Raw genomic sequence first — 16,521 nt, forward strand, 5'->3', positions numbered from 1 at the left:
TGACATCCCAACTTGAAAAGAAATCACTTTGTTTTTTAGAATTTCTATTGTAACAGGTAGTTCAGCGACCATCCATTCACATATTTTAGGGAGTAAGTGGAGATTTTATTATTTTAGAATAAGTATCGAAAATTTGAATTTAATTATCAATAATAAGTAGATGGGTGATAGAGATTTGAAACTTTATTGGAATATTCTAAAATATTTTAATAGTCACAAATAAAAGATTGAGATTTATCTCAAAAATAGTTATGTTTTTTTCATCATTTTAATTAAATTGATTAATTAAAAAAACGTTATATGAAACTTTCTTAATTGATGTGTATAAGTAATGACATATATAAAATTTATGAGTTATGAATGTTTAAATTCTTTGTTGGTCTGGCACACGAGATTCGGACTATTTGGTGGTTTACATAAATATGTATTATTCTTATCAAAGAAATGATTTTCTATTTTATGAATGTTATTATTTTAATATATTTTGAAGATGTGATAAATGTTAATTAATAGAGTTTTTAAACAAGCCTAGATCCATCTAACCACAAATCTATCATTCCTAGAAAGGGATTAAATCCATCTAGATACAAACCTTTCCTCAAGTTATTAATCCAAAGTTATTAAATCTAATAATATTAACACTAGCAATTGCACAATATGTTACAAAAGAAACGTCTTAAGTCTGTAGCATAGGAAAGAGTATATGTTAGGCTATTTAATTGAATATTTAAATTATAAATTTGAATTATTTTATTTAAAAAGAAATTTTAAGTTGGGAGAATTGTTTGGATAAGGAATCTAGTTTTTTATAGCCTAAGGTGAAAGTAGATAGTATATAGAGTATATCCATTTAAGGAAACAACAAACTGACTATATAACCAACCATATAATCGATGTAGAAATTATGTTGAGTTACAGTGAAATATTTATGAATGTAATAAAGACTGCCTGTAATGAAAATTGATATCATTGTGAAAGTTATCTACAATTCAAAATGTTTGGAATTCCAACAGTGAAAATTGTTGGCCATCATATGTTGGAGCCCTAAAAGAAAGTGCATTAGCCTAATGGATTGTTGATTGGTGAAACTGATCCCATTCCTTGGATTACAAGTAGACAAGAAAGAATGTTGTGGATTGGGGTTGTTGTAGGTTGAGAATTGATTATGAATAGAGGAACTGGACTATATGAAGAGAGTTTAACTCAACCATAGTTAAATCAAATTGGTGGATTTATAATTTTAGCTTAAAGGACAACCTTTATTACAATGAGAGTTGCTGCAACAAGGAGCCTATGGTTGGGTGGAGTGTCCCTTTTTCACAATTAGTTAGTAGATAAGCCCTACAAATATAAGTGTTCGTAACTTGTGATTATGTGCCATGGATTATATTACATTCCAGTTTGTTCAATTCTATTTGCAAGTTTAAGTCTGCATTTTAAATTTGATTTATGATGACCAAATGGTTTAATTATATTACATAAGAAACTTATCTAAATTTCTCTCATACCCTTATATCAAATAATATTAATCTAGAGTAAAGTATATGGGCATATGGAACGAACATCATGGATTTGCACGCTTGGAGAAAGACAAACATCGATGAAAGTAATCATTGTTGGCTTAAGACTTAAGTCGAACACTATCCTTGTTTGTACAAATATTTGGTCAAGCTTAACTTTAAAATTTTGGATTACCATGGGTATTTTATATCTAGATCTACAAGTTAATAGTTCGCTAAGCATGCACATGGTATTTTTTCATAATATATTGGTATTTTATATCTAGATCTACAAGTTGACAGTTCGCTAAGCATGCACATGGTACTTTTTTAGAATCTAGACTCCAATCTAACTCTTGGCATTTAGGGACTCTACCACAAACATTGATTGCATTTAATGGTCATGTTCATCCTATTGATCCTTCTTGGCATATGTTTGAATTGGGATACCACCCTAAAGCAAACCTCAATGGTGTTTCTAAAGCTATTATTTTTGCCTAGGAATGCTCAATTGCAAAGGATTGTTAGGCATGTATTTGCATTACTTAGTTATAAAAAATAATGAAGCAACATCGACCCATTGTTTTAGCTTAGATTCATAGTTTTAGCTTAAGGGTTGGCCTCTATTACAATAAGAGTTGTTGCAACAAGGAGTTTATGTTTGGTTGGAGTGTTTCTTTTTCACAGTCAATTAGTATATTCATCCTAGAAATGTAAGTGTTCATAACTTGTGATTATGTGTCATGGATTATATTACATTTCAGTTTCTTCAATTATGTTTGCAAGTTTAAGTTTGAATTTTAAATTTATGACTTATGATGACAAAATGGTTTAATTATATTGTATAAGCAACTTATCTGAATTTCTCTCATCCCCTTATATCAAAGAATTTTGATCTAGAGCAATGTGCATGCGCATATGGAATGAATGTCCTTGATTTTCAAGCTTGGAGAAAGAAAAACATCCATGAAAGTTATCATTATTGGCTTAAGAAGTAAGTCGAATGTTATCCTTTTTTGTTCAAATATTTGATCAACCTTAGCTTAAAAAGTTTGGATTACCATTGGTATTTTATATCTAGATCTACAAGTTAACAGTTCGCTAAGCATGAACATGGTATTTTTGCAGAATCTATCATTATTGGCTTAAATAAGTAAGTTGAATGTTATCCTTGTTTGTTCAAATATTTGATCAAGCTTAGCTTATAAATTTTGGATTACCATTGGTATTTTATATCTAGATCTACAAGTTAACAATTCACTAAGCATGCACGGAATCTAACTTCAAATCCACCACTTTGGAATTTAGGGACTCTACCACCAACATTGATTGCATTCAATGGTCATGTCCATCCTATTGATCCTTCTTGGAATATGTTGGGATTGGGATAGCACCCTCAAACAAATGTCATTAATGTTTGTAAAGATCTTGTTTTTGTCTGGGAATACTCAACTGCAAATGATTGTTAGGCATGCATTTGCATTACTTAGTTATAAAAAATAATGAAGCAACATCGACCCATTGTTTTAGTATGGATTCATAGTTTTTGCTTAGGGGCTGGCCTCTATTACAATGAGAGTTGGCGCAATAGCGATCCTATTGGTGGGTGGATTGTCCCTTTTTCATAATCAATTAGTAGATAGTTCCTAGGAATGTAATTGTTCATAACTTGTGATTATGTGTTATGGATTATATTACATTCTAGTTTGTTCAATTCTATTTGAAAGTTTAAGTCTACATTTTAAATTTATGATTTATGATGATGGAATTGCTTAATTATATTGTATAAGAAACTTGTCTAAATTTCTCTCATCCCCTTATATCAAGTAAGTTTTATCTAGAGAAATGTGCATGGGAATATGGAATGAGCATCCTTGATTTGCAAGTCTGGAGAAATACAAACATCCATGAAAGCTATCATTATTGGCTTAAGAAGTAAGCTAAATGTTATACTTGTTTTTTCAGGTATAACATAGTAAAGCCTTGTGTGATAAATAGTTGAGATCTGAGAGTTGCATTATAAAGAAATCCAAAATATTGATATTTTTTCAAGAAGAGGTATTTGAGTAAAGTGATGCAATTGAACATTCAAGAGGCTAGAAACCTACCAGCTTCACGGAAAAATGATTAATCAGGACTCAAGTGAATATATGTTTCACAGAGAAAAAATTTGAACTGAAAGGAATTAAAATTGTGAGCTGTCTCACTTTACTTATCAAAGTAATGATGGTATTGTGAATTTGTTTGTTTTTTGTCATGATAGTTGCAACTAAGAAGTATATGAAACCAAGAAGACACATTTCTACATGACTGTTATGAAAGATTTTCCTTAAACATGACACAACGAAATCTAAGTACGGTAAAAGTTAAACATTCATACAAACAACATGATACCACACATCGATAATACAAAGTTACAAACTGATGGGCAACGCTAATACTAGATACTGAGATATATTAACAGTATAGTGTATATTGCATTCTCTTAAACTGAAATAAGAACTATGATCAATGATCACTAATTATAATAACCCAGATTTGAGTTTTGGATGGTTTTTATTATTTAAGAGATCAGGATGATGGGATACCTTCGAGAAATCACTATCATCCTAAGTATAAATGGTCAACAATCATTTTAATCTAAAAAATTGTAGGTGTAGGATTATGATAATTCAGAGTTCACAATGAAATCACTTGCAATCAAAAGTTATATCATATGATGACATGTCAAACATCTTGAGAGCTATGCCATGTTAGAAACATACAGATATAAGACTATAATTGGCAACTTCAGCAATAGTAACTGAGTTCAATGGATGGTACTTGAAAGTGGTCAGAGTGTCTATTTTTCATATGTTCAAAGTATGAAGCCGCACCCTAAATTTAAATGCTTGTGTTGTAGGTGCAATATGAATAGAATCTGAGTGGTACAAATACATAACATGTTAATCAATTGTATGGGGTCCTAGCCTATCAACAAAATGATATCATTATTGCCATGTGTATTTCTTCGTGTATGGACTCTGGAGTACAATGAATTTCATTATAACAGATTGAGGAAGAACATGTCTATTGAGTGAAAGAAGTCTACTATTATAGATGCATCATGTGCATTTTCAAAAGAAGAAACATATGATACATAATTCTGCAAATCAAAGACTAACAAAATCCTACACTGCTTGCTGCTACACACTTGCCCAATTTTGAGATTAAACTTTTCATTCAAACAGTAGAAGGTAGTCAACATACACATGGATTTGAAACACACAAGCAATTAGAAAATACCCAACCCATGTCAAACAAGTTCGATGAAAATGCTAGGAAACAAATTAAGCATAAAGCACTTAGTGCCTGTAACAGAGGTATATGAATAAAGAAACAGGAAAAATATCACTTTCTTATGTGATCAAGAATTCTTGCATGCAATTTTTATCAAAAATGGGGCACTGAATGCAACTGATTTGATAATTAAGTAGCATATAACAAAAGATAACTGTCCAACTGTAACACAAGTTTTTGAGATAGCTTTCAAAAGAAAAATGCAAAACTACAGACATGGTAGGTTTAACATAGAACAAAATATTTAACAAAAGCATTTCTGACCACATATAAGAATGTCGACTCCAAAGGGAGATGACAAAGAAAAAGAGAAACAAGCAAAAATTGTTTTCTTACCTAATCAAGAATGCCTGCAAGCAAATTTTACCAGAAACAGGGCATTGAATGCAACAAATTTGATAATACAATAGCTTATAACATAAGACAATTGCCCAGCCGTATAAAAATATCTCAAGACAACTTTTAAAAGAAAATTGCAAAAGTACATACATGGTAGGGCTAAAACAAATGAACCCAATACCTATAACAAAAGAAATTTCCCAGACATATATAAGAACACAAACTTCCAAAGGGAGATGGCACACATCGCCTGCTAAAATTTAAGAAAAGTTCAAGTCGCAACTAACAAAAGTCAGTTGTTGGACTATTTAAAGTACAATGCAAATCAAATAAAGAATGAAATCCACAACCAGTCAATATGCCATGCTCAAGATACATTGAAAGTAGTAAATAAGTACCATAAATAAGGCCCATAAAACCTGCCAAAAAAAACTATTATGAATTCAGTATGGGGGGTTACAAGATTATGAAACAGCATTGCTGAAACTAATCTTGAAGATTACTAAATTATTCTCTCTTCCTTTAGCAATGCATCATTTATTACATAAGACATTAAAATTTGGGATGGTAGGCTTTTATACTAACTTATCATCTTTTCTTTGTTGCACTTTTCTTGGACTTCTTCGAAGGGTACCAGTTACCATGTGTTATCGTTGACCTTAGTGGATGTTCAAGATGATAAACTGTATTACATTAAATCCCTCTGCTCTGCTTTTCCCTTCTTACAATTACAAGGCATTTCCTTTGTCATGTCATACATGACTTGTATGAATACACAATGAAAAAAGGTCATGTATTAAACAGAGACCATCTACAAAAATAAAATATTGCATCTCCTAATAGTGCAAAAACAACTCGCCTTATTCCTCATGCATTATATTCATTAAAAGCAACAAGAGAGAAAGTTGCATCACGTCAATTGTTGCATCATTTGTCCCCTCTTCCTTTTCTAATAAATAAATCTGTAAACAGTTTATCATAAATGAGTGCAAACATCCATTGTAATTGCATCTATTAAGTAGGCAATGATATAAGTATGCACCTTACAGTCTGCTCTACCTAGTGACAGAGAAATGGCTTTGTCAATTCCTCTCGAAGCTCTAGTTACAACAGCCACTGGGGCTTCAACCTTTTTAGGAGTTTCAGCAGTTGCTTGTTCAATTGATGCAACTTGAGCCTTGACACCTGCATGCCAACATAATAAGGCCCAAAGTTCACTTCTTGTAAAAGCCTTCATGACAAAACAATAATTATTTGTATCCTTGTTTGTTATTTCTTGGGTTAGAGTATGAATGGCTATCACACACACACACTCTTTCTCTCTCTCACACAGACACACATAACCATTAGTTATTTTATTTCTTTTCCTTAATATATGAGATAGAGAGTAATTTGTCGTCAGGCAAGGACAGAATAGACAACAATAAGTTAAGCAGAGTTGTTTAAGCAAAAGTAAAACAATTGACATTCATGGAGAGACACAACTAAGTCAATCCCCTAAAACTATATTTAAGGCTAATAATAGCAAGTTGTGGTGTTTCCAAGGCAAATTCAAGGTGGTCATCAAAGGACCACAAAGACAAATCTGTCTATGCAAAAATATATTGTAGGATTTGACCCAATAAACTGCATGTAGATGCACCAAATGCAAACTATCTGGTCTCGTCCCGTTTCAACATAATTAAAAGATAAATAGATTCGTTTAGGTACAGTGATTGAATAAACAAAGAAACTTCAAGACAATCAATAATTGCTGCCTTCTCCCATTTTATCTTATTGTAATCTTATCTTATCTCCTAAACAAAAAAGTTAAGGAAAAAGCCAATCTACAATAAAGTAGTTGACATACAAATTACCATTTTAATTTGTCAATGCTTGTATATATTAGGCAATTCCACACATAACATAGATTGCCCTACACTGATGACCAAATATTCAAAGGAATATAAAAACTTTAAGCATGGACAACCAAAAAAGAGGAAATGTGGAACCAAAGCTCTAATAATCCATTAGAATCCCTCGTAAATAAGGAGTGGTTACATGTTCCAAACAATTCTGAGCTCCATTGTATTTACAGCTCACAAAAACATCACAACAGTTAATTTTTCAGGCCAGGCGAGACAAAATTGGATATGTTATAAACTAATGTTCTCCAAACAACATTACATCTACATTATCAAAAACATTAGGCTAGTTAAGCCTTCTCCCAAATTCTAAGGTTATTTGAAAAGTCAACAGAAGGAAAAATGGGACATGAGAACATAAGTTAATAGACTTTCGTGTACTTATGTAAGGATAAAGAGACTACAAATCTTTACTGATGCATCTTGAAAAATGGAAAGCATATATTATTAAAAAAATAAACTGCAATGAATCAGGTCAAGCATCTTCAAGGACAATCCATTAAGATCTTCAATGATAAGCATAGGTTCTTTGGAGGGCAGAGTAATTCAGAGAAACAAGTGAAGCTAAAAATCAAAGCAGTGATTAGAGAGATTGTAGAAGACATGAACATATCAAAGGTATGTGGCACATGGAGAAGGCAGAAAGGGATCTCATCAAAAACAAGAGCTTGGAAAGTTGTTTTCAATCTATGCTTAAGGGTCGAAAAAATCTGGTTCTCATAAACCAGAAAGGATTTCATTTGAAACCACCCAGCAAAATCGAGTAAAATTAAAATTTGACAAAGCACCAAAGGGGAAAGTCGGAGAGTGGAGAAAATTCCTAAAGGAGGAGAGGAGGGACACATATTTTTTGTCAATGCCTGAGTAAAAATTTTAAAAATGTGGTAAAGACAAGTCACAAAAGGCCTCCTCATGGGTCTGAAGTTAGGCATTGAAAGAAGATATCAGAAGCTAATAGTGAAAGGAGATATGAAATTCCTCTACGAAGCTGTGTCACCTCATTCAATGAAGACATGATTCTAGAAGAGCATCCTCATAGGCTGGTTGAGATACCCCTTGTTTACAAATGGTCTAACAACGATGCTTAGCTTCTTGAGCAACAAGAGTTGTTCCAGAATCTCTAAACAAATTTTGGTTGAAATTTGAACTCATTGAAAGAATTAATAGCTTAATCATTATGTTGGACAAGGACCTGCCCGCCAGCCCCCGCCCCCCCCCCCCTCTCCTTAAAAAAAAACCAGTTACCCATTGTTCTGGCATTTCAGGTACTTGGGGAGCCCTAGTAAATGTACACAAACTGCTGAGAACTTCATCAGGGACTCGGGGACTTGCTAGTCATTTCAGGGATGCTCTGGGCAAATTTCATGGATATTTCAGGCATGTAGCTTTAGTTTTGAGTCTTGAAAATGGACATGAATAATTAAATACCATTATCATTTTCTCCATCAATATCTTTTCGTATTACACTGAATCTAAATCTGTTGTACAAATTGCAGCTTAAAAGATGGGTTTAGTATGATGGATTTGTATTTGGATCCTACAACTAGCATATTGTAAATGACCAGAAAATATGCCTATAAAAGGGTAAACACATAGAATAGATAGACTCTTCTTTTATGAACTGGCTAAGAGTTTTACAATTCTGGAAGTGATTAGATCATAGGATCCATATATTTGGGGATTCTACTTGTCTTTTGTGCACTATGGGCATGGCAAAGTTTATAAATTCTGTTAGAACCAATGCCATTTCTAGGCCTAAGCCATGTCAAATTCATGACAACGCAGAGATGTCTATGATTTCCCCAAGACTAATGATTCTGGGGAAGATGGATTCATTTGGATTCATTTTGGGTACTCCAGAATATAAAAAAATGATGAAAAAAGCTCATTAAATATACCTTCTGTGGAATTCTAGAACCTAAAACTTTGTTTCAAATAATTGAACCCCATCGATATTTTTAGATGCTGTCAAATTCTATAAATTCTGTTAAGGGAAATGAGCAAGGACAAAAAATTTTGAAACATTTATAAAGTGTAATGTAGCATGGGATTTTGTAGTTCCTAGAAAATGCCTAAGCCCTTTCAACTATCAGGGGTAGGTGGGTATAGGAATATTGTCATTACTATATGCATCAAAAAACATTTTGATCAACAACGGAAATATGGTGAAGGGAGCAGATTTCAAAGAATGAATCAGTGTTTTCATTGGCATTTTCGAGGAACATAGATGGAATAGAGTGGACACTTGCAAGGATCTTCCTTATTAGCTTAAATTGGTTAATTAATAATTTAAAGGGGTTACCATTGGAATGATAAGTATAGTGATTGCAACGGATCTGCTTTACTGACATAAAAAGGAAGATACCAAAATGGAGTGGAGCTGAACATCAAAAGTTTGGAAATATAACAGATTGCTAGCAAGAAATTCACTGCAATGGATTTCATTATATTCAATTTATTGCAAAATGCTAGAACTGTTTCCTCAAGACTGTGGAAACTGCCATAGTATTGAATAATACTTCCCTCGTGCTTCCAGAGCATCATTTCATGTAATGATGCTTATACAAAATATAAATTAATCTATCACAGCTTTATCAATTGTTGTACAACTGGAAGTTGGAAAACCATGGACTAGATAAAATACAAGCCTTCAACCATGACCATCACTTCCATGATGTGTTTTACAACAAAAAATATTTGTATAGATAAACATTGTGTGCTTGGCAAAAGACCACATTGTGTGCTTGGATGAGAATTGCATGTTTGGAAAAAGACCACATTGTGTGCTTGGCTGAGAATTTATGTCTTCCACATTGAGGTTCAATGCATGGAAAATCTTGGTTGGAAGCAGAACTATAGAACAACTTGAAAAAGAAGAGCATCCACGTTAAAATTTTGAAAATTAATCAACACCATCATTATCCTAGCAGACCATAAACTATATGTGACCAGGAACTTCAACACGCATATATACACGAGCACACAAGATCTAAATAAACACTTTCACCGAACACACAACTAAAAGATAACAACCAACGTTGATTTGGGCAATAGGACAGTTAACACTTTATCGCAGGCATAAAAGGACAGAACAATGTTCAGTGAACATCAACAAATCATGAAGAGGGCATGTTCAAAATAACACAACAATCTATTACGCTATCATATACTATTCCATGAAGGCAAACTCAACTTGATAAAGTCATGAAAATCCAACGAGATATCTGATTAGAGGCAAGGAATCAAAAATTCAACAACAAAAAACGCAATGATAAGGTTCAAACCTCATTGGCCTTTAACCATCTAACCATAAATTTATAAAGATGTAAAATATAAAGATCTATAAATCTAATAAACACCGAACCATGAACATAGGTATGAGAACATAGTAACTACATGTTTAAGTATAAAAATCAAACATGTTGCATGAACATAAATAAGTAAAGAGATTATATTTGACAGCCAACATGATGGATAGGGAAAAAATAACAACATGAGCAATGAACCCATATGATGGTCTTTCTCCTCAACCATGAACAAGCATAAAAAGGCACGTAAAGCCCATGACTTTGGCATAGGAAATACAATTAACACCTTAGTGGGGCAAAGGTGTTGACGACTGAACTTTGTTTCAATGAGAAATGCATGGGAAGAAACATAAGCACTCACAATGATCACATTTGGCAATCCTAGTTTTTCAGTGACCATGAACAGATTATGAAAAAGGTATTTTCATAACAACATAACAATAGGAAAAAATAAATATACTTATGATATGAAAAAGGGCAACCCACCTGACGAGGCCATGAAAACCCAACTTATCTATTCTTTGTGCATACCTCATTGATTCCCACTAGAGTTGAAGTCCTTCCATAAATGATCAGTCATGGTAGAAGATGATGCTTCTCCACTTATTCTATAGTTACCTAGAAAAGTGTCAAACATTATCGCAAAGAAATTTGCTAGAGCATCAAGGTATATGTGCACACACAATGAAAGAGTGTCAAATCTACCTGGCATAGCAGGTAAAGTTGGATGGTCTTGCATCTCTCTTTGGTCTTGGGTTATCGCCATGGTTGGGGATTGTTGCATTGCTATAAAAATAAACATACCACATGTTAAAGAATGGTGATGATTAAATACTTAAATCTAAAACCATGACTCTATTCAACACATGAAACTAACCTAAAACCATAGACATGGCGTTATTTGATCGATGACATCCTCGCTTATTGAGGTATGGAACTCAAATGGTTCATATTCTGATGGATCAACATTTAAATCAATTTCCAAACCATTGTTTTTTCTGTTGCTTCTTCTTTTCTTTGTGGGGCTAAGGAAACTCTTCTTCCTCTTCAAATATGGATCAAAATAACCCAATCCAGGTGTGAAGTCAAAATCAGTAATGTGCAAATTATTGGCTTCATCCAACATTTTTTTAAGCATACCAGTCAACTGGATTGTGTTCGTCAAAGTAGTAGGAGGGTTATCTAAAATGAGATGTGTATAGCTAAACAACTCCTCCCTTTCCAAATGAAGTGCCTCGGCATCTGCATCAACAATATTTGTGGCCATAAGAGTAGCATCGACATCTACATCATGGTTTTGAGGCTCTATATTGATCTTAGGTGGGTCATTGCATATGTTATCCTTTGCATGCTGATAAAGCAACGGATTTGAATTATCTGAGTGGAAATACAACCAATTAACCTTTATGGCATGCTTGCAAATGTTTCCACAGATAAACCATGGACATTCACACGTTATAAAATCCGTATGATACCAGGTGACAAGGCATTTTTTACCTCGATCTGTCTCACTTCTCACCCAATAAGCACTGGTTATGCTCTCATGAGGACAACAATTAGTATCCAGAATTTTTCTTTCTCATTCCACTGATGATTCTAGCTGGCCTTCTCTCTTGTAGTTGTTTAGAAATCCTTCTTCTTTTAAGATTTCCTTGAACCAATAACAAGGTTCAACTGTTGTTAGTAGCATATGCAATAACCAATCCATCCTCCAGGCACATTTTTTCCTTCTATCAGATAGAAATGTTGTTTTTAGGTAACAATGGTATGACTCAACAACATTATTGGTCTCCTGATTTGCATGAGGAAACTCTCGACAACCTTTCACCCACATGCCTAATTGCAAATAGAACGATGTCAGTCTCATTATATTACAAATATAGAAGAAAAAAATGCATATAATACGAAAAAAATGTTTAATTACGAATCTTATCTCCAGTGACCCAATTCTTGTTGAAATAGTCTAAGAACGTCTCTTCATCTGCAAATTTGATAAAAAATTGATTGATTGCATCTTCCAGTTCATAATTGAGAGTGCATTTCATGATGAAACCTAACTCACTGAACATCTCATTGGCTTTTATGGAACTAGTGGCCAACCGATTGACATTTTTTAACCAAGCCCTCTGTACATGCCAAACGCATAAGATCACATCACAACCTGTGATCCTCCTGCTATATTCAATGCATTTTAGTGTGTTATTTTTAGAAAACAATGCAAGTTTGTTATGTCATGACAATGTTAAAGTTACCTCAAGGCACTGATTTCAGCCAGTGCATCATCAACCATGAAAGCATTGACTTTCCAATCAGGGTGGGTTTGGAAACACTTGCGAATGAGTTGCTCCAGCCATATTGCAATATCATCTGATGTGTTTTGTGATGCCATGACCCATGCACCAGGCATCCTGCTTTGTTGTTCATCAAATGCCACGAGTGTATACAACTGATACTGTCATTTTCAACATTACATAAAGTCAAATACAAGTTATTAATCATTCTAAATGTATACAACTTAAATAAATATATTCAATCAATGATTGGCATTTGACTTACCCCATATTTATTTGTGTTAAATGTTGAAGCCATGGCTATTAAGCTATTGTGCGATAGCTTGACCATTGTCTCCAACATCCACTTTGTTTGAATCCCTATTATAAAAGGGACCTCCACACCATTTGGCTTTTGGTAAAAGAAAAAATCTTCCCGATGCTTTTGATACCAAAGGTTTACACTCATTTCATCCTTTTTGTGAAGTTGATAATTTCCCTTCGCCAACCTATTATAGATGTTTACAATATCTTTCCTGCATAAGAAGAAATATCTATCTCGAGTTGCCACATCGATGTCCACATGTCTCTTAATGTGGGTTCTATACACTACATCAACAGGGATTCCCAAAAAGAAACAACTCTCTACATATGCAACAACGTCCCTTGAAAGCTTTTGTCTATGCAAGGTCCTGGTCTCACTTGAAGTGTCACATTGACCATGACAAGCCCAACCTTCCCCATCTTCAGGTTCGTACATATTGAAAGTTAATATTGTTCTATCAAGAATTTCATGTATAACTTTCACAATAAAGTGGCATTGGCAACCCCTCTTCTGCACAAATGAGGTCCTTTGTTTAATTGGAAGATTTCCTCTTTTGTCCCCTGGGCCAAATGAACAATGATAACTACACCAAAAATTTAAAATTTTAGTACATAGAAAGAAAGATAACCGTGGTTTCAAAAGATCTAAACAATACATATTTTAAATACTCACATCTCATATTGCAATGCAGCGGTAGCTCTTTCTTTTGGTTCTTTTTTTGTTTTTCGTATGAATTTACATGGAGCAATAGGATTTTCTTCCTCTCCTTTGATAAAGTCAGCAACTCGTCATAATGGGATTACAACAACTCGATCAATACTATTGTTTTTTCTATTTATTTCCATCCAAACCAAGTCTTTACTAGAGAATGTCATTTTGCCTTTGAGGTCTTGCACCTCAAGATCCATGATATATTGCCATTTGCTTTGCTTGCCCATTTTGAACTGATCTGGTCAAACAATATGCAAGGACATCAGAACTGAACTTTCAATCTTATTAATTTTTATGGGTTGAATAATTGAATTAGATCTGGAATTTTTACATGAGCTAGAACACAATTTCTATGGCTACCTAGGAATATTTGTAGTCTTACATGGAATTTCTCTGGCCTTGCATAAGATTTGAAGTTAAAATGAGACATACCAGGTTCAGAAGAGCCAAATTTGCAATGGCAACCACATAAATCCAACATGGAGAGATGATTTTAGATATGAACGATAATATTTTAGTTTTCTTCAGCATTCTAGCATTTAACCTTTTATGAAACAGTGGGTATTATTTCCCCTTTACTTATTGTTTACCTATTGTTTTATTCTTTCCACTTTACTTATTGTTTACTAGTATGGTTCATTTGTGTCTAATTTCCATGTTCTTGTGTACGGATGTAGACATCATCATCATCACCATGTGCTAATATTTATTGGTACCATTATAATTATCTCACTTTGACTTCTTGCATCCATCATGCTTCACTATGTGCCATGGTTGAAAGTCCCTGGGGTGATCTATTAAGTCCATAATATATTACGGGTATGGAAGATCAATCATCATAGTAATATCCCTGCTAATCACATGGACCACCTAGCTAGTCGAAATTGATGTGTGTCTATTGCAATTGATTTTTTTCCACAAAGTTCATATAGGGTCAACCCACACGTGTGCCAAAAATTGATATATGATTGCATTTGTTACTCCCGTTTGCTGCATAACAGGTAGCATGAAATTCCAGCTAGGTTAAGTGTTCAGTGCTAGTAAGGCATCAAAGAGTCATCCTGTGCCCATGGTTATATAGTGGAGTGTCTAGTCATGTTAAGCTACTTGCCGGTTTGATTTATTAGTTATGAAAACATGGTGTTTGACCTATGGAAGGTGGTCTCCTCAAGAAGATTGGATTCTAGCAGTCAATCATTTTGCTTTCCTTGATGATGCAAGGTTCTACATTGTGTAGACAATATATTAGCTTAATGAATATACTCCCTGGGGTTGATTCTGTACAATATGTTGCATGCTAACCAATTTTACAAGATTGTCAAATTTGTCCACTGCTCAGTGAGTTCACTCAACTCAACTCCAAAACAAGCCAAGTCTTCTCATTTTAGCAAAACTCAGTTAAATCTTGTCAAAGTCACCAGAACTCAACAAGTTTGACTGATCTTACGCAATTTGCTCAGCAAGTTTGACTATGTTCAACCAACATTTACCTATTTTAAGTTGTTTTTGAGTTTTAGAATTTCCTGAAATTCACCTCAATTGTGGATGTATTGAAAATGTATTGTTCCTCGTCAATAAAATTCTAGGCAATCCCTTCCACGTCCACTGGTATTATGGTACTCTTATGTGAAGAAGGTAACTCATGTTAGCCTTGAGTTTTCACAATTCAATTATGTTGAACATAATCTTCCGGGATTTCTTCCCTATAAATAAAATTGTAAATAAATAAAGTAGGAGAATGCAAACATGAAGGGACCCTTTGAAAATGAAACAAAGGGTTGCACCATTATATATCTCTGATTGCACATTAATGAAAATACCATCATGGAGTTACCTATTCTGGCCTGACAGATTCAAACTCTTGCTCTTTGGCTTTGCCTAGTCGTTTCCCTAGTCTAGGTCATGTGACTGATGGTAACCCCCAAAATGTGTTGTGCTCTAGGTCTGCAGTAAAAATCTTCTAATAATATTGTTTTCCAGGTAGTGGCAATAAATCAAACTACAAGAATCACTAGATATTTGATAAACCATGTTTGGCCGCACCTATGTGAAAGTGACAACTATGAAAAGAAGCCTTCCTATTAGGAAATAAAGCTATAGCCAATGCATAGGAAACAAAAGACTTGCTCAAATATTTTGGTAGAATATTTTGTCTACTTTTAATCGTATCCATCAAGTAGGGCATTATCCTCCTCAATAGTTTTTGGATTTGATAAAAGAAACCATGCAATTTACAATATTTTCAAAACTGATCTAGTCCGGCCTCATCCCTGCCCTCAGCATTCGGACAAAATAACCAAGTGCCTTCTCCCCGTCCCCAATGTTTGCATATCCTGCTTCATTGATTTGCTTACATAAAAGTGATAGTTCGATAGTGCGATGGATTTTCCTTGACCCATGGAAACGATAGGTTATATATAATAAAACACACATATGATAAGATTTTTCGAATCAACAGACCAGACCAATCGACATGGCTTTAGATCTTGCTTGAAGGGAGAGCATTGTAAATCATCAAGTTACCTAATTCCAAATGTTAGTTTTAGACCCCTGACGGATCATTTGCCTACGAACCCCTCCACACAATTAATTATTGAATTAGTTTTTAGCTTCTGGGGTTCAGTGATTTTATTGCAGCGCTGTTATGTCGAACAATTTGGTACCTTAGTGTGATAATGTTCATCATCATCACCAACAGGACCAACATCAGGGCATGGGAGCCTGCGTTGAGGTTGGACAGTGTGCTAGGAGAAATTGAAGGGCTTAGAAGGGACAAAATCATTTTAATGATGGAAGTCGTGAAGCTGAGACAACAACAACAATCCA

Source organism: Pinus tabuliformis, chromosome 2_2 (assembly GCF_031772625.1).
Source record: "Pinus tabuliformis cultivar Carrire ecotype Pingquan chromosome 2_2, CPIR1, whole genome shotgun sequence".
Taxonomy (NCBI): Eukaryota; Viridiplantae; Streptophyta; class Pinopsida; order Pinales; family Pinaceae; genus Pinus; species Pinus tabuliformis.